The sequence below is a fragment of the Silurus aristotelis genome (assembly GCF_946808225.1).
Source record: "Silurus aristotelis genome assembly, chromosome: 7".
Classification (NCBI taxonomy): Eukaryota; Metazoa; Chordata; class Actinopteri; order Siluriformes; family Siluridae; genus Silurus; species Silurus aristotelis.
In genome coordinates, this window is record NC_139580.1 from 6,187,417 (window position 1) to 6,206,503 (window position 19,087).

The 19,087-nt window shown below is 40.1% G+C and overlaps 1 protein-coding gene across 1 annotated transcript in view; it reads left to right on the plus strand.

Moving 5' to 3' along the window:
* The first annotated feature begins 1,806 nt into the window (after window positions 1-1,806).
* The window catches only part of LOC310729067 (uncharacterized protein), a 51,082-nt gene continuing 33,801 nt past the window's right edge, over window positions 1,807-19,087 (plus strand). The window contains exon 1 of the mRNA XM_083547066.1: window positions 1,807-1,956. The gene's annotated coding sequence lies outside the window, so the exon portion shown is untranslated. The remainder of the gene's footprint in view (window positions 1,957-19,087) is intronic.

A 19,087-nucleotide genomic window follows, 5' to 3' on the forward strand; every position in this document is an offset into this window, starting at 1 on the left:
TGTCAGCCATGATACACAACCCCTGAAGCAGAGAGGATTAAGCCTCTTGGTCAAGTGCCTAACAGTGTCAGCTTGGCGATACTGAGGCTTAAACCGCCGACCTACAATCAATCACTCAGAGCCTTAACCACTGGGATACCAGAGCAGAAATTTGGTTTTTCCCTCTTTTTTTCTAAATAATTTTGTGACAAAGAATGATGATGAGGTTAGATTTTATATCCACGTACTGAACTTTTGAATTTATACACAGACTTTATTCACTATGTACTGCGTTGGTGGTTGAAATGACAATAAAAGCTTCTTGACTTGACTAGAAATTAAATTATTCATTAAAAAATAAAGACATTTTATGGAAAATGAGAGAATATTAAGCTTAATATGAGATTTGTAACTAAACAAGGTTTCCAAAACTCAATTTATTTGACTAAAGAGAACAATACACTTTGAGGTAAAGTGTAGTAAGATGGGTTTTTTTTTTTTTTTTTTAGCATGACAGCAAGGCAAAGCACAAAATCACACAGATACAGGCCAGAAGTTTCAGATCACATCACGCATCAGAATGGCCTTTTCTCTGGGATTATAACAGTGTTGGTTAAGGACAGGAGAATAGAGTCCCATCTCACCTTGATTAATTTGTTATGGAGCACATGGATGATGTGCTGGAGCTCGATATGAACAATTTTATTCATAGAATATGAGTCAGAGGAAAACCAGGAACAGCTGATCTTTAGAGAAAACGAAAATGAAAGGAAGAGGGAGTTTTCTTTTTGAATCACTACTTAGCACCAAAATATAAATTTTCATATATATAATATAAAATAAAATATAATATTACGGGAGGGATTGGAATTTCTAATAACATTGTAGGCTTTAATAAGTTAAATTAGTGCAATGTTAATAAAAATTATTTAAATATTTTACACTTTTTTATGTTGAGCAATATGCTTAAACAAAGTAAAACAAATTAATAACGTAGTATCTTTTTTTAATATACTATTAAATTTATATTTTTGCATTGTCCGCATTTTAACAATGGACATTTATCCTAAATGAGTGAGCCAGTGGCAGCAGTGGCAAGAGAAAACTTTCTGAAAAGGTATGAGGAAGAAACCTTAAGAGGAATCAGACTCAAAAGGGGAACCATCCTCATCTGGGAAACACCAAATGTCCATTTATTTAGTTTTATCATTGTTGAGGAGTGCTGTTCAGCAAACTCTTCACTGCAGAAAAGTTAAATGCAGAACTGTTCATGGGGATTGTAGTTCAAGACATTGTTCCAGGCTGTTTATATTAAACAAGTGATAGAGATAAAGTACAAAAGAATTTGTATTCAAATGTACTTAAGTATCCAAAGTACTATGATTTATTATGGCTAATGTTTCTATAAAAAATTTTGCATATATATATATGAATCAAAACAGTCATATGAAAAATTTGAATGAAATGTGTTAATAGGAACTTACAGCCATGTCACCCTAAATTAGAAACAGAAAGTGCAATTTAATTTGAGATGAAGATCAGTTTAAAATGTCACATGAGATACACAAGACCACCAGAAGATCCTCTTCATTTCCTGTAAACGTCTGCATTGACATAAGATGGCACATCATTTTCTGATCACATGATTTTAATTTATTGCTTATTTCATATTTGATATTTATCAGATTCAAAATGCTTATGAATTGGTGAGACGTGTACATACATATACATACATGACCGCTTACCTTTTTCTGATACTGTTACTTTGCTTTAAGTGAGCTGAAGACTGTGCCAACAGATTTGTTTATGGTTAAACTTTTGTGTTGCAGCTTGTATGGTGGGGATTTTACTTGAAGGTGGAGCAGATACTCCAGAGGGAAGAAGGCTATAAATAGACCCAGAGGTAGGAAACAGACCCTGGCTTACAGCTTTGAAAGAAGCTCATCCACACTTTGTAAAAGCAATCGGCATATCAAGGTAAAGCAAAAATAGATTTCTTTCATATTTATTGTACATATAAGGAACTGAATGTTGTATTCAGGGCTGCATGATTGAATATAAATTGTTATTTCAATTGTGAATGCTTCAAAAATTTCTTTGTGAAGAATATAAAGTATATTTTTCTTTTCTTTTCTCTTGCTCATGTTTATTATTGTCAGTAAGTCCAAAAAAGACTGTATACATACATGTACTCTATACACTATATGGACAAAAGGATTGGGACTCCTAAACTTTCCTGCCACATGTGGTTTGTCTCCAAACTTTAACCATAACGCTGGAGAGACACAATTGTACAGGATGTCTTTAGATGCGCTAAAATAAAATTTTGTGTTCACATGAACTTAGAAACCCAAACCTGTTCCAGCATGGCAAAGTTACCCTGTGCACAAAGTGAGCTCCATTAAGATATGGTTAACATGCTTTGAAGCGGAAGATCTTGAGTGGCCCTCATCCCTACTAAACACATTTGGGATGAATTGGAATGCTGTCTGCACCCCAGGCCTCCTCACCTACATCAGTACCTGCCTTAACTAACACCCTTGTGACTGATGAGCCCAAAAGCAACAAGCAAATTTCTAAATCTAGTGGAACATCTTCCCAGAAGAGTGGAGGGAATTGGGACTAAATGTGGAATGCGATGTTTAAAAAGCACATACAATACGTATGTCAATATAGTGTATGTGTATCAATCTACCAGTTTCTCTGTGGTGTAACTTTAACGTAAAATCCAAGCCTATTTTTAAAAATGTCACAAGTTCAGAGACAGACCAGACCCACACCAAGCTGAATCAAAATCTCTCTACTGCTTCTCACCTAGCCAGATTTTATACCGGAATTTTACATATATGAGAACACACCCAGTCTAAGTGAGGGTCAGGGGAAGTGTAAAAAGCCTATTGTATTTACTTTGAGAAAGCAATATCACAATTACTTTTTTAGTAGGCGGTTTGAAAACTGGTCAATGTTGTGGGAAAGAAGGAGCAAATTTAGATTCTTAGAAAAATAATTCATTTGTTCCGAAGACTACTGGAGCTGTTTTGGTATCTTCTGTTGAGCAAACACCATACTGCTACACTTACTCTGGTTCATCTAAGACAAAATGCCTATTCTTTTTAGCAGGAACAAAGAGGAAATGGATTCCCAAATTGCAGAGGTAAATCAAAGCCTAACTACAGCAGAGCAGATGAGAAACCAGAATCAGCTGATAATGCAACCCTATGCCAACTGGAAGGATTACTTATCTCCTGCACCATTCTCTATTGCCATAATGGCAGAACTGGCCTTTTTATCTTCCAAAACTGATTTCTCCATTAACAAAAACCCACCCAAGGAAGGCTACAAGTATATCAAATACCCAGATTCATTCTGTGCCTGCCTCATGCAAGTGTGTAACTCTGGTTGGTGGGCATTCAATGAGGCTCATACAAACATGGATCAGATCAGGCTACTAACACTAACTGTTCAAAATTACATGACGACTGTGGTTAAGATTCTGTTCCAAGGCAACAATGAGGTCAAAGATCATCTCCCCAACCAGTTGACGAACATCCGTGGCATTGCAGACAGATGCCTTGAGTTGGCCAATTCAACCAAAGAACGGTTTGAAGAAGTCATCAATATTATCCAAGAACTACTGGAAGTGTGTCTAAAAGCTAGAAACCTTTATGGAGAAGAGTTGGATGCAGTCAAGAGGACACTAGATGAGAATAAACTGAGGGAGGAGTCCTCAAAAGAAGCAGTTGAACATTCCAAAAAGGAAGTCAAAGCTTTGGAAGAAGAATTGAAAGAAGCACAGGAAAGCTATAAGAGTGCAATGAAGAGCCTTCCTGGTGGATGGGAAATAATTGCTATGGATCTTGTTGAATCTGTGACTGATGTTATGATAGACACTTTTCACAGACTTATTGTTCTAATCACTCAACCAGTAGCCCAAATGTGCAAAGCTACAAGAATTGCTGACACAAAGAGTCACAATAAAGGGGAAGACTCTGTTAAACCTATGGACGAAATTAACATCTATAGCAAGTCTGCAGAAATTCTGGAATGCACAGAGATGATCGAGCAATTTGTGCAGGAGGACAAGATCGACTGGTTCAGGTTGTATGATCAAAAGAACAAAGTTGCACTAACAGAATATTCAGCAAAGCAGTTTGAAAGAATTATGAAAAATTTGAAAAAACTCCCAACCAAGGAAACATGCTAAAAATATATGCAAAGAGGGCATTATGATCTGTAAAGAACTAGCAAAATATGCACCAGATGGGAAATGTGATAAAGCCAAAGCCTTTGAGTTAATCAAAAGAATTAAAGAATTAACCGAATCAGCTTACAGATTTGACAGAAAAAGCAAAGATGTGAGTTCTTCCCTTGGGAGGATGACCGCTTCGCAAAAGGCCTTAAAGAACGCCCTTTTCCGCATAGACGAAACCCTTATTCAAATGAACAAATCCAGATAGCTTTATCACAAGGATCTGAATAACATGTGGACAAACCAGAAGGAGCTGAATGATATCCTGGTCACTTTAAGAAACTGTCAAGTCAAAGAGATCGACTTCAACACTACCATTCAAATGCTGGTCAAAGGTCTGGATGCCATGGGAAAAATGAAGAATCATTGGGAAAAGATGGTGCAGTTTTTTCAGATGGTGTCCATCATTGTGACAAACAGCCTGAGCTTGACTCTCAATGATTTTGCCACCACAGCTGAGACATCAACCCGACATTCCTATGATGGGAAGCTCTTCTGTAAAGACATGCTCTACAATCAAGCCTTTCAGGCCACTAACATCGCCAGCCTGGTCCACATGATCTCGATCACCTATACTGATGTGTCCACCAGATACCTAAAGGAGAGCGTCAGCATTCTGTCGACACTTATGTCCACTGATCGGCAAAGTCCACAGTTTCTGCAAATGCATATGCACTTACAGATGTGCTGTGACATGGCTAAGGAGGCCATTGTTAGCCTTGTGCTCAAGAATAAGAAAGAGTTTGATAAGATGACCGATTCAAGACTGAAGAAGTTCGAAAAAGAGTTACTTGCTATTTTACCGGCGGCTTAACCTGAAGAGATACAGTTTATTCAAGAAACTGCCTGAAGTGGATTAACAGAAAATATTTTTACCAATCTATGTGTGAGAGAAATGACAAATCACCAGACAACCATTACAGAAACTATCTTAAATAGATGGTACTCTGGAAGAAACATGACATTTGTCAGTGAAACTTGGCCACAGGACAGGATCATCAATCCATCATTGCACAAATTTCCTGATTATATATATGTAGGTGCATCTTAATAAATTGGAATATCGTGGAAAAGTTACTTTATTTCAATAATTCAACTCAAATTGTGAAACTTGTGTATTAAAAAAATTCAATGCACACAGGTTTAAAGTAGTTTAAGTCTTTAGTTCTTAAAAAATTTGAATACTTCATAATACCAATAAAAAATGTTTTAGTGAATTTTGGCCTACTGGAAAGTATGTTCATTTACTGTATATGTCCTCTTAAGTTCTGTAAAGCTGCTTTGAGACAATGTCTATTGTAAAAAGGGCTATAGAAATAAACTTGACCACTCAATACTTGGTAGGGGCTACTTTTGCTTTAATTACTCAATTTAACGTGGCATGGATGTAATCAGTTTTAAAAAAAACACAGTGAACCAACACCAGCAGATGACATAGCACCTCAAATCATCACAGACTGTGGAAACTCAACACTGGACTTCAAACAACTTGACTAAGGACTATGAGTTTCTACACCCTTTCTCCAGACTGGTTTCCAAATTGAATACAAAACTTGCTCTCATCGGAAAAGAGGACTTTGTACCACTGAACCTTTGACGTTGTCTGTGGTTGAGGAGTGGCTTAACAAGAGGAATATGACATCTGTAGCCAAATTCCTTGACATGTCTGTGTGGGGTGGCTCTTGATGCTTTCACCTCAGCCTCAGCCCATTCCTTGTGAAGTTCACCCAAATTCTTGAATCGATTTTGCTCCACAAGCCTCTCAAGGCTGCAGTTCTCTCGGTTGGATGTGCAACTTTTTCTTCCACAATTTTTCCTTCCACTTAACTTTCTGTTAACATGCTTAGATATAGCACTCTGTGAACAGAACAGCACCTCCTTTGCAATGAATGTTTGTGGCTTACCCTCCATGTAAACGGTGTCAATTATTTTGCCTCTGGACAACTGTCAGGGTACCAGTCTTCCCCATTATTGTGTAGCCTAGTGAACCAAACTGAGAGCCCATTTTGAAAACTCAGAAAACCATTGCAGGTGTTTGAGTTGATTAGCTGATTGGCATGTCACAATATAATTTTTTTTATGCACATATATAGATGGCGGATGTTATACACATGACACGTCTCCACATTCTGCTAAGGGATGCCCCACAGGTGCTCAATAGGGTTCTTGTCTGGAGACATACTTGGCCACTCCATAGTTCTCAGTGGTTCAGACTGTAACATGAGTGACAGGATAATATTAATATGATTGCACTCATATGATTCTTAGACAGACCTCACTGTGAGACATACTTCATAAACAATTAATATAATTTTTTGGCAAATTGTAAATTGCTGTAGAATTTACAATTTATTGCAGATCTGAATTGAATTAAACTAAATTCCTTTTCACATTTTGGTTTCTGTGTCTTGTTTGCCACCTTAACACACAGCACAGGGGTCTCCAAACTTTTGTACACTATGGATCAATTTTAACACAAAAATATTTTAGCAGACCTGCTAATGTGGTATGGTGTGGTGTTGTGCATGTGTGTGTGTGTGTGTGTGTGTGTGTGTGTGTGTGTGTGTGTGTGTGTGTGTGTGTGATTTTTTTTGGATTTGGACTGTGTAAATTTGGATAGTGGTCCTTAAAGACCAAAGCGAACAATAAATAATATAGTATTATATCATATCTATAGACATTTTCTGCAGAAGGTTCTTGCAACCTGTTAGCAACTCTTCTGCTCTTTCCAGTACTGGGTTGCGACTCACTGTTTGGCAACCTCTGATATATAGAGAATTTGACAGACATCCTGACCCAGAACAACTAACAATTATCTTATTTATGCAACTAAGCAGTTTAGGGTTTGGACCCTTGGACTAACCATTTGGCAGTTGGCACCGACATCTCAGGATCTTGATCGGGGAACAGTGGAAGTGTGTTCTTGAACTGACACTCAAAAGGGGACATGACCAAGGCCAAGGAATGCAGGGTGTTGTGGGCATACTCTGCCCATATGAGGAAGGACAACCAAATAGATGAGATCTTGGCTACAATACACCCTATGGTGGTTTACAGGTTCTGTTTGAGCCTCTTTTTTTAGCTATTGGACTCCAAATTGGAAGCCTGACGATAAATAGCAGTGGTTCCTAGGAGTCAACAGAAAAGGGAGAAGAACTGTGGGCCACAATTAGTGGGAACACATGGTTACAAACTAGCTCCACAGTTTCCTTGTAGATTGGGTAGGGCAATGAACAAACAGGGGAAGTTCTGTAAGGAAGTCCCCTAATGAGGGATCCCAAATGGGTGGAGCAGTTTTTGGGGTGGTTTTTGATGATCCATGGCCCGGTTCAATAGCAGGTTCAATAACAGATGGTTGTCTAGTAGAAGGGGCAGAACCATCTGGACGTGCACTCCACGGACCTTGGCAAGATCAGGATATTATGTGGGTACACAACAATTTATTTATTCGGAGCATGACATTTATCAGCACAGGTATTATAAAGCAAATCAACAGCATAGTCATAAGGATGATAAGGTAGTAGTGTAGTTGTTTTCCATTGTTAAAGACAGCCTTGAGACTATGGTATTGAGGGGGGACTCAAGACAGGTCAATGGGTTTGGGGGACACTGAAGCAGCCAGGAGTGGGTCAGAGAAAAGGCAGGTGGCATGGCAAGTGAAAAATTACCAATTGCAGGAGAGGCGTCTGGTGAGTTACTCTCCCCTTTCATCCAGAGCTGTTATGTCAGAGGCACTGGAGGAAGCTTGCCTGGGATCTGCATGCCCTTGGCCAGGAAGTCCATGAAGATGCCTGTGGCACCAAAGTCAACAAAAACACGAATCATGTGATAACTGCCACTCCAGATAAGCTTTATAGGGAGATACAAGCTGAGAAATGGTTTCTGGGAGGCCAAAAAGGTCTTCATCACAGCGCCTCACTAGCCATGACGGTTCTGATGTTTCCCAAGAGCTCAGGACAGGTGAAGCAAAAATGGTCTGGCTGGCCACAATACAGACAAAACCCACATACTATAATTCTACAAATGTATTGGCCAGCCTTTTACCTTCTATTGTGGGGAATGTGCATGGATAAGTGCTGCTTTAATGTTAAGCAATGTGGGTCAAGCGTTGAAATGGCTGGGGATGCGTTTGCAGGGTCATTGATGTCAGCTCCATGTCAGACCATCACAGAAAGAGAGGAGGGCTCTGCCCTCCCATTTATTTGGAGCAGACACAAGACAAAAAACTAAATTACAGCTTTAACCAAGTGAGAGTAATGGATGGTCAGCAAATCCGACCAAATGTTGCCCTCTTCTACCTCTATTTTTACTATTATTAGAAACACAAGCTGTATCAAGTGACAAAACACACTCACAAAAAAAAGAAGATGGACCGATAACGGTTGGATTATGAAAAGAATATTTGATTGCCTAACAGCTCATTTGTTTTGGCCGGGCATTCACGGTGAGTAAAAGATGTGCAGAGGCATTCTTCCAAGCTGCCATCCCAAAAGAGATCCTGATTGATCAAGGCACAGTGTTTATGTCATAATGTCATTGAGGAGGGACCTTCTTACATCAAAAATTCAATTCAATTCATCCTTGACCCGGAAGCAAAACACACTTTTCTGTCAGGGTCGGGACTCAAGCTCAGGTCACATACCCTTAAGATGTCTGCCACGGGGAGTAGCTAAAACACAAATGCAGAAGTATGCACAGAAATAGCAAAATCCAGTTCACATTACAGTCTGAAAAACACAAGAACCACATCTAAACATTAGATCACTTGCATCCGAAGCACCTACTATAAATGAAATGACCACAGATAATAATGCCAGTGCACTCTGTCTCATTAAGACCTGGATTAAACCAAATAATTATATGGGTCTAATCAAGTCTACATCGTCAGGCTAATAAGGATGAGCCCCATCAGACTGGTAATGGGGGTGGTGTAGCAACCATTTACAGTGCCCTTTTTAAAGTTAGTCAGAGATTAGAATTCAGGTTTAAATCATTTGAAGTGCTAGTTCTTAAAGTTGTACTTTTAGACATGCATAGAAAACCCCCTACTATCTCTCACTCTGGCCACTGTGTACAGACCCTCAGGGCCCTACGCTGATTTTCAAGAATTTACTCATTTTCTTTCAGACCTCTTGATCAATTTTGATAAAGTGCTGCTTGTAGGAGATTTTAATATTTATGTAGATGATGCAAATAATGCCATAGGCCTATAATTTGTGGACTTATTGAACTCTTTTGGAGTTAAACAAGACATCACTAGACCAACTCGTCATTTTAATCACACACTAGACTTAATAATATATCACAAAGCAGATGTCACTGATATAGATATTTTACCTCAGAGTGATGACATCACAAACCATTACCTCATACTGTACACACTAACGGTAGAGCATATTAGCTTTTTTTTCACCACTTTATCGACTTGGTAGGACTATTGTTGCGACCACTTAGGACAGATAACACAAATAACCTAGCTGATTTATATAAATTTCTCACTAAACCCCTGAATGATAATAATCTTGATGAAATGGCTAACAACATAGACACTATCCTCAGTATAATGTTGAATATATGCAACATTATGCAATGTTGCATATATGGAAATGGAGACAGAAATATAGAAAACTTTTGCCGACTTTCCACCACTGCAGATCTATAGACTGCTCAGAATAAAAGTTTTCCGTGGGAAACACATGTACGATGCCATCGCAGCAGAGATAGAGAGCAAATTCACAGCTCGTTTGCTCTTTGTGGGAAGATAAACTGCCATGGTCACTGATAATAGCGCGAACTTTTTAAAAGCGTTCAGAATGTTTTGATGATGAAGCAGAGAATGATGTAGACGAGGACGAGGTCATATTTACGGAATTGCACGTTTTACGAGATGACAGCGAGTCGATCATCTTATTGTTCTCTAATATAACTTATTTCTTAATGGCAATTATCTATATTACACCTGTTACACCTGTAAGGCGTGAAAGAGATACAAGTAACGCAAAAGTAACGCAAAAGTAATATAACGCATTATTTCCCATAAAAAGTAACGTAATTAGTTACTTTTTTGGGGAGTAACTCAATATTGTAATGCATTACTTTTAAAAGTAACGTTGCCCAACACTGATCCTCACTAACACATAAGACACCGTTGTCCCCATCCGGTTAAAAAAGGGGAGAAAAAACACCTGCACCATGTTATATTAGTCATATTCATGCCCTCAAGAGAACAGCCTGTAATCTGGAAAGAAAATGGAGGAAAACTAAATTGGAGGTATTTATAATTGCGTATAAAGACAGTATGCTCAGCTACAGACAGACGCTAAATGCTGCTAAAGCTGAGCACATGAACAAACTCATAGAAAAAAAAAAAAAAAAAAACAATCCAAGAAACAAGGTTGCTTTTCAGTACAGTAGCTAAATTGACAAATCAGGTAACTGAAATTTTTATTCCATCACAGTTTAGTAGTGAGGACTTTATGAATTCCTTCACTGGAAAAATTTAAGTATTAGAAAAACAATTGTGGAGGTCCAACCTCTGACAGCATCTCCTGATCCAATCATACCTAAAACTCAACAACTACACTCTTTACATTTATAGCACAGGAAGAGCTGTATAATGTTATTACCAAAGCCAAATCAACAACATGTCAGTTAGATCCCATACCAACTAAACTACTGAAAGAAGTGTTACATACAGCTGGTGAGCCTCTTCTGAATATTAATAACTTCTCACTATCTTTAGGTCACGTCCCTAAACCCCTCAAGTTAGCAGTTATTAAGACCCTCATTAAAAAACCTAATTCGGATCAAAACACGCTATCAAATTACAGACCCATTTCAAATTTCCCATTTATGTCTAAGATTTTGGAAAAGATTGTGTCTGCCCAGTTATGTTCCTACTTACAAGAGAACAATATCTTCGAAGAGTTTCAGTCAGGTATTAGGCCCCATCATAGCACAAAAAAAGGCTCTAGTTAAAATCACTATCTATCTTTCTTTCGGCTTCTCCCGTTAGGGGTCGTCACAGCGGATCCTCCGCACGTTTGATTTGGCACGTTTTTATGCTGGATGCCCTTCCTAACGCAACCCTCCCCAATTTATCCGGGCTTGGGACCGGCACTGAGAGTGGCTGGGGATGGTTATCTAATCGAACCCGGGTCGCAGCGGTGAGAGCGCTGCATCTTAACCACCAGGGGACCTTTTTAGTTAAAATCACTAATGATCTGTTTTCAGCTTCAGACCAACCTACATATCTCTGTTAGTTTTGCTAGATCTTAGTGCTGCATTCAACACTATAGATCAGGGATCACCAACCTTTTAAAAACTGAGAGCTACTTCTTGGGTACCGATTAATATGAACGGCCGCCAGTTTGATAAACACTTCTGAAATAACATATTTGCTAAATTTACCTTTAATTATATGTTATTATTAATAATTAATGATATTTTCTATATCTAGTCATCTATATTTTTAAATTCATTTTTAAATTCACACCAATACAAGTGTGATTTTGTCAGGGAACCACCAGCCACACCTCCCTCCAAGGCTCTAACTCTCACTCAGCCTCTCCCTGCTCTAATCACCTACACCTAGTTCCCCATTACCGTTCCCATTTATAAGCTCCAGATTCCACCTCACTCACGGTCAGATCTACTCGTTGCCATGAGAGATCTCCCAGACTTCCTACCACTAGTATTTCCTGTACTTCCATGCTCCTGGCATCGCTTCGGATGAAGCACTCAAGATAGGTTTGCCTTAAACGGTTCACATTGGCAATCATCCCTGGACCTGGTTTAAATCATACCTGTCTGATCGTTACAATTTTGTAGACTTAAATGAAGAGCTATCCAGGTTAATGCAAGTAAATTATGGGGTGCCACAAGGTTCCGTTCTAAGACCCCTGCTCTTCACAATGTAAATGCTTCCCTCAGGAAGAGTTTTTACAAGGTCGAGAAAATATGACCATATAACCCCAATCTTATAATCTCTTCACTGGCTACCTTTTAGGTTTCGAATCAACTACAAACTACTGCTACTTATCTACAAAACACTAAATGGTTTGGCTCCCATGTGTCTTTCCAGTCTTCTAACACGCTACAATCCGTCACGCTCCTTGAGATCTCAAAACTCAGAACTTCTAGTAGTTCCTAGAATAGCAAAGTCCACTAAAGGTGGTAGAGCATTCTCAACATTTAGCTCCTAAACTTTGGAATAGTCTTCCTGACAGTGTTAGGGGTTAAGACACACTCTCCCAGTTTAACTGCAGATTAAAAACTTATGTTTTTAGCAAGGCCTACACATAACACATATCATTACCTTGTGCTCCAGTACATCTGATCAAATGCACATCATCAACTTGTGTTCTTTAATATCATGAACAGCAGCTATGCTAATTTCTCTCTACTGCTTCTCTTTCTCTACCCATCCTGAGGCATCCTGAGGTTGCGCCAGCTCTAGTCATGTCCCACCTCATGAAGATTATGGACCTTTAAAGGAGTAGATACCGACCCCGCAAACATCCCAACCCATCTAGAGATGTACCAGCGCTATTTGGATCCCACTTCATGTGGAGTTTGTGTGTATAAGCACAGCTAGGTCGAAGGACAGAGAGGCCATGAGTGTCACTGCTGTCCAAGTTATAGAACAAGGTGTAGGTCAGCGCGGTAGACCAGTGCTGCAAAATGTCTTGGAGGGGTACTCCAGAGGACCAAGCCTTTGACACAGCCAACCTCCGGCTGGACTGAGCTCTGACCCCAAATGGAGCGGGGAGACCAGAGAACTCATATGATGATGCAATGGAATCAATGATCCATCTGCTAAGGGTCTGCTTATTGGCAGGGAGGCCTCTCCTCGGCAGACCGTAGCCGACAAGCAGTTGGTCAGACTTTCTCCAGGGACCCGTCCTATTGACTTAGGTGTCCTGTGCGTACCAGGCACAGCTGGTTCAATTTCTCCTAGTCTGGGGCCTGAGAAGGAGGGGGATAGAATGCCTGTGACCTTACAGGTCATGAGACTTCCGAGGGCACCTTGGGGCACAAAAAGGCACCAGAAAGGAGGGAGCCACAGAAAGGGCCTGTAGATCTCCTACTCTCTTAAAAGAGCAAATGGCCAACAAGAATGTAGTCTTGATAGAGAGATGACTTCAAAATGCCTCAGCCAGAGGCTCAAAGGGGGGATCAGAGAGAGCCCCCAAAATGACGGCCAGGCCCCATCCAGGCACTCTAGGTCACACCGGGGGCCTCAGCTTCCGGATGCCACAAAGAAAACGCATCACAAGAGAGTCGCTGCCCAGAGACTGCCTCGCTAAGGGTGCATAATATGCTAAAATAGCGGATGTGTAGACTTTCAGGGTGGACGGTGCCAACCCTTTCATAAACTGTCCATAGAGAAAATCCAGCACTGAGCCAACTGGGCAGTGGACTGGATCCAGCTGGTGGTGATTAGCACCACGAGCAGAACAGACGCCATTTGACGGCATATGACCTCCGCGTGGAGGGAGCTCTGGAGTGGAGAATGGTCTCTACCACCTTGGTGGAGAGGCCAGAACCTCAGGGGCCACAGCCAACTTGGAGCCACTAGGAGGAGACGTCCTGGCGAACTCTCTAGAAGCTCCTAGAAGCAGCGCGATGGGAGAAGGCATACAGATGCGGTAAATGACGTCGATCCAAAATAGGATGCAACCCAAGGACCTTTCTGGGAACTATGAAGTACCGGCTGTAGAACCCGGAGCCTTGCTCTGATGGAGGGACCACCTCAATGAAAGTGTTTACCTTTCGTTCCATAACCGGAGCCTGCTTGGTTACCACAAGAGTGGGAATCCCGTTCTTCCCACTAGGTTCTTCCCCGGGGCAGACTAGACTCGGAATGAATCGAGTAGCCTTGCTCTTGATAGGCAGGACCCACTAAGACACATCTGGCAGGCTGCTAGGAAGTCTCTTAGGGGTATTGGTCTCTCGAGACTGACCTCTGGTGTGCCTAGAGCCAGGGCAGTGCCCTAAAGTGAATCTAGGAGGCGGCAAGATCTCCTGGACCACTACAAGACAGGGTGGAGACCGAGGAGGATGCTCGCTGGAGTTGGCCGTGTCCTGAAGCACATTCAGTGGCAGGGTTAATGAACCAGGTCTCTAAGGGGGCCGGGGCAGGGCAGGCACTGCACCAACATATTTCGCGTTTTTGTAGGTAATGTCGGGGTCTTAAGGGTGAAGGCGATCATGGGAGAGAGATTGCTCGCAAGCGTCTCTTCAACCCACGGCACCGCTCCATACCCGTGTATTTTTCCACCCCATGACGTGTGAATTCAGTATCAAATGGGGCTGAAGGGGCTTCACCCATAACCATGACACCTCAGTGTGCAGGTCTGGAAAGAACGGGAGACACCGACCCCCGAACCCTCGACAATGAGTGCGGTGCAATATGCATTTTCTCTTTCAGAGAAAGAGAGGCGGAGCTAATTCTCTCGTCGCAGGGAGAAGAAACCACTGAAAGGCATGATTCTGACTCTGTGAGCGAGTGCTGGACCAAGCAGGTGAGGTTGGAGAAAGGGACAAGCCTGTCTGGAAACCCTCTGTGAGGTTAATTTGCAGGCCACATGAACTGCCGCGCTGCTCTGCCTCAGCGAGAGCAGGGCCAGGACCACAAGTAGCGTGGGCGAGTGCCGCTCGGGATGTGCGTTTTTATACTTCCTGGTCGTGACGTCACCCCGCCAGTGACGGTCAGCGTCCAATTTTTGACTGATTACACACATTATTTCAAAGCATAAATACTCAAGTGCAATTCCAAAGTGTTTCGACACAGCTCGAGTTCCTGGAAGGGAACTAAAAGTGCAAAACACATTCAAGGCCAGGGACTTGCAAGGAGACCTATAGAAGCAAAGGGAGACTCGAAAAACAGATGCAAAATGCCACCATTACATCACAGCAAACACCAACACACCAGCACACAAGTTAAGCCTGGTGGGGGAGTGAGGTCATGGAAGAAGCCCAGGTGCAGAACGATGTCGTGGAAAAAGAGCAGGGGTGGATCAATGTCGTGGACGAAGCCAGGGGGCACACAGTACCCAAACAAACTCAACAGAAAGCAGGAGGCTAGGGAAGAAGAAATAAAAAAAAACTTTACACTGGTTAGGAAACCGCGGAAACTCAGAGGCAGATAACGCAAGGCACCTAAACTCAAAACAAGAAACAGATAAATTTAATAGAGTATTAAAAAAAGATATGGCAAAACACATTTAAGATAGGGACTTACATAGAGCACTATAGAAGCAAGAGGAGATATGAAAAACAAATGCAAAATCAAGTCACAGCACCAACACAGACATCAACTCATACATAACACCAACACATCGGGACACCTTGAAACAACAAAACATATATCTCGAAACAAGTAAGACACAAAAGGGGAAACTTAAATACACACAGAGCTAATTAATTGCAGTTGGGAACATTAAGGGCAGGTAAAGTATGGAGTAGGGAGTGTGGGCCCACTTGTAGCCCCTAGTGGTGAAAAACAAAAAAATAAATCACAGGAACACTGCTACTGACAACTTGGGGTCAATTAACACTGGAGAATTTTTTATAAAAATTATTCCAAAAGTGAGTCATTTAGTTTGAACTAAACAAATATCAATGACATCGTGCCTAGGTTCCCTGGAGGAATCTTGTGGAAACAAATTAAATTCACAGTTGGGACACTGTGTAAAATGCAAATAAAATAGAATAAATAAAAATAAATTCTTATTAATCTCATAAATCCAATTTCCAAGAATTTATACCATTTGAAGGGAAAAATAAAGCCATTTTTCATTTTTACATTTTATTTTTTTTATGGCTCAGAGTTCAGTTGTCTCGGTGTTAAAGTATGTTTTGGTTTTGTGTTTTGGGTGTTTTTAAGCCCAGTTTTAGCTCTTGTCTTTCTCCTTTTCATCCATGTTACGGTACAGAGTGCGTCCGGCTCCGCCCTCCACTCGTGAACCAGCCTTCATACAAGTGCCCCTTACCACATTAAACATGTGGTAACGTGTAGTAAGATTTTTAGCATGTTTGTTTAGTTATCTAATCAGCCAATCATGAACAAATGTTTCAGTTCAAATCAAACATCAGATTATAGAATAATGATCTCGATGATATAGATGTTGGTTCCAGATAGGCAGGTTGGAGTATTTCACAAACCTGCTGATCTTTTAGAATTTGAATAAAAATTATTTACTCATCATACTGAATGGAATCAAACCTTTTATTAGCTGTAAGTGTGTTCCACTGTACAGTATGTGATCGAGCTTAAACCGGATCAGTGGAAGCTACATACTTTTGATTTCAGCTCCCACCTCTCTCCCCCTTAGTATTTCTCCTTTCTAAATTTGTTTTGGAGCACATGATGTGCTGGAGCTTGATATAAACTATTAATAATACATCATAATCATAATATCATAATACAAGTGTCAAGTAAGAGAAAACGTAGGAACAGCTGCTCTTTAGAGAAAACACAAGTGAATGAAGAGGAGGTTTACTCATTGAATTGCTAATTAGGGCCAAAACAACCAGTATTACAGGAAGGATTGTGATTTCTATGAATATTGTACACACAGAAAAATCAAGGTACAGTAATGTACCTAAAAGAGTACAAATGCTTTGTCGCCCCAGCTGTACCCCAGCAGGGTACAGAAATGTACCTTTAAACACTGGTCAGGAGAACCGTTGTTTCATTTCACTGTGTAATACGTCGGCTATATATGGTTGAAATGACAATAAAAGCTTCTTGACTTGACTTGAAATATTTTTTATTGTTGTATTCCAATCCAAAAACTTTAATTCAATTCAGTTTTATTTTTAAAGCACTCTTTTACTAATGGACATTGTCCCTAAGCAGCTTTACATAAATAAGTAGGTTAAAAAAAAATTATTTATATGTTAGTGGGTAAAAGTTCATCCCTAATGAAAGAGCCAGTGGCTTTGATAGTATGAGGAAGAAACTCAAAAGTCCTCTCATCCCAACCTTATCTTGAAGACAAAAATATCCATGCTTAGCCATGCATGTTACTTCTTTGGGCTGATCACACTGCCTTCTCAGATGAAAACACTACTTAATCCAAGTCTTCAGCGTAGCATTGATTGGGTCTTGAAGTAAACATGAACTAGTTTTGCATGAATTCAAAGGTGGGGTCAAGTATTTTACACTTGGCTCAGAGAAGGCAAACTTCTGGTAGGGAAATAGTCTGAGTGTATATATAAATTAAAACAGCCTCCACAAAACTCCAAACACCAAACACTCTACGCCAAAAGAAATATTTCTACCAGTTTCACAAGAGCAGCTGTTTTATGTCTTGAATTTGTCTCGCCCAACATCTCTACACTCCACACCAACAACCCCCAGCTTATTTACAGCTGTGATCAGAATGTTGTGCTTTTTATAATGTGAGTTCCATCTCTTTATGCCAAAGTTATAGAATAATGCTTTCCCCCCCCCCCCCCCCCCCCCAAGTATAAATACTTTAGCAGCCTATTTTTATTTTGGAGAAACGTTCACTTTCTTTGATCCTGTACTTAGAAATATTGTATATAAGGAGTTTGACAAGTCCCCTCGTCTTCCCAGGAGGCCTAGCAAACTCTCAGCTTTGCCTCTAATGTACCTCAAGGTCTGGGAAGGTGTCTGAATAGGTCTCTTTTGACGAAAAGGTGTCCCATTAGGGAATGCATTTCCAACTTCACCACCTTTACCAGGGTAAAGCAGTTACTAAAAACAAATTAATGTCTAAAAAAAAAATCTAGGATATTTGGTTTCTACTCTCCCATTTTGGATTTCATTTTGTGTTATTCCTGAATGGCCACTTTAAACCGTGGAACCTTATCTTCCAAGAAATCTACAAATAAAAGTCCTCAAATGTTAATCAACTTTGTCTGTTGTAATATATTTAATACAGTGTTGATATTCTATGTTTAAATAGACTTGAATAAATGATTGTGCTTCCTGTCTACAGCAAGCACTGCTGGACCAAGGACTGGAAAATAGTTAGGGACAACCTTTATTCAAATTCCTTCATGCTGCAGTCAGGAAAGTGATTTTAAAACAAAGGGGACGAGGTTGAGATTTTTCTCATAGCTTATTTTGGTCTTCAACCAAGACAAGACCTTGAACTTATTGCACCCTTCTACCAACCTTTTTTTTCACACATACATATATTTTACAAATAATTACATACATTGCACATATCTCACATTATTAGCACAGTATTCGGAATAAGTCATACTGACTATTTTTGCAATGGTCAGTCTGAATACTTGATCTTGATTGGCTGCTGTGAAGATCAGAATGAAGAAAAAGTGTAATCTCTGTGATTAAATCATGGCATGATACTATATTTGAGAATGTAAGAAACTGCAAATATTTATGCTGAATTGAATCAAAACTTAATGTCATTGGCTGTAAGTGTATACAGGCTGATGTGATGCATGTGATCTGGCTGAAACTGGATCAGTGGAAGCTACATAGTTTCGCTTTCCAAAAAAAACCCTCGCTTTCTCTTTCTTCCTCTCTCTCTCTCTCCTAATTTGTTATGGAACACAAGTGCAATGAAAACAAAAGTGAATTAAGAAGGAACTTTCTCTATGGAATTTTTACTCTTTTACTTTACGAGTGTTACAGGAGAACTTTAGGAACAGGGGAATATTAGGAATATTGTAGAATAATGTAGGGTGGTCCAATTAAATTTTAACTTTCTAAAATGGCATGAACCATTGCATATGTATATATTGGCACACAGTTGCACGTAAGTAGGAATATTTAGAATTAATGATACGGTTTTAACCTTGTGGTACATGTGAATTCTGTAAATTCTATTGAATACTTTGTTCGGACTGGTTACT